We start from the raw sequence: 1,334 nt of genomic DNA, 5'->3' as shown, positions 1-1,334 counted from the left end.
TCACTGTGATAGTACCGGAAATTTTAAGGAGATGATTTAAGCAATTTAAATAACTAGTACAGCGTTTCTATTTTTTTTAGCTGAGAAGCCTCTTTTCCAGAATTTCTGAATGAGGATTCATGAAGACCAACCGTCATTCTCCTTCACCCTTCTTTAAAAATCATGCCAGATCCTTGTGATCCCCACTCCAGTGCTTCTGCAGGACCAACTCCACAAGCTTCCACATTCCATGATCCCTTATACATTGTACCGGACTTCGGTTCCTTCCACTTCCCCGTCTGTTCTCCAAACTCTGGGCCCCAGTAAACATAGGGAGGTGAAACTTAATGCGGCCAAGTGTCAAGTACTCCACACAGGAAAGAAAAATGGATTCTAGCAATTGTGTTGAAATCGCTAAGAGCGAAAGGTTGGGGGGGGGGGGGGGGGGGGGAAGGAATCTTATTGGATATTAACCCATGCGGAGTAATAATTAATAAAATCAATAGAATCAGCAACTTTACAGAAAATACACTTACACTGGAAATAAATGAAGTGTGCGGAACCCGCATTTAAATTTAAAATATCTGTCAAATGCAGAATGGACACAATTACAACCAGATGGAGTAAGTCTGGAAACTTTCAGAAAAAAACCGAATTCAAATTTTTTTAACATCCTAATTATCCTTTTTACACTTAAAAATCATTCTTGTATAATATAACTATAACACAGCTATAACTAAAATTAGATGGGCCTAGTTACGCATATTGGCCGGTTAGCTCAGTTGGTTAGAGCGTGGTGCTAATAACGCCAAGGTCGCGGGTTCGATCCCCGTACGGGCCACAGATGTTTTGCTTTCAATTACAAAATTTAAATTTTATTATGCAAAACAACAAGTAAGATAACACATAACCATTTATTAAATATATGTTTTAAATGTTATATGTAAAAATCAATAAAAACAAGATAACGTATAAGTATTTCTTAAAAGACTTACACCCAACTTACACCTCATTTATAAAATCTGCAGGATGAACTGGATGGAAGATGACAACATGAAACATTCACACTCATATGTGCAGGATAAATTCACAGCTAATGAAACAGTTTTTCAAAAAAAAACTTTCTCTTTTTACTTCAAATTTCCAGCATCGGCAGTATTTTGCATTTACTATAAATTCAGAGTTCCTTGTATGAGGCTAATGTTTGGTGATCCCGTTAAGAGAGATATTGAAGAATTCTGGGGAGAAGGAAAATAATAAAAGGGAAAGGATTGTTAAGCCATTGGTGAGGCAGTTTCAAGAATTACCAGTCCATTGGAATAGGAATATGGTTGCCAACTGTGATTAAATGTATC

The 1,334-nt window shown here is 36.7% G+C and overlaps 1 non-coding gene across 1 annotated transcript; it reads left to right on the top strand.

Moving 5' to 3' along the window:
• Positions 1-746: 746 nt before the first annotated feature.
• Positions 747-820, top strand: trnai-aau. The gene has a single exon. It is a non-coding gene; the product is annotated as a tRNA-Ile (tRNA).
• The last annotated feature ends 514 nt before the right edge of the window (positions 821-1,334 follow it).

The sequence above is a fragment of the Carcharodon carcharias genome, chromosome 3, assembly GCF_017639515.1.
Source record: "Carcharodon carcharias isolate sCarCar2 chromosome 3, sCarCar2.pri, whole genome shotgun sequence".
Taxonomy (NCBI): Eukaryota; Metazoa; Chordata; class Chondrichthyes; order Lamniformes; family Lamnidae; genus Carcharodon; species Carcharodon carcharias.
Note: the sequence above shows the minus strand (reverse complement) of the source record. Positions and strands in the feature narration are given on the sequence as shown.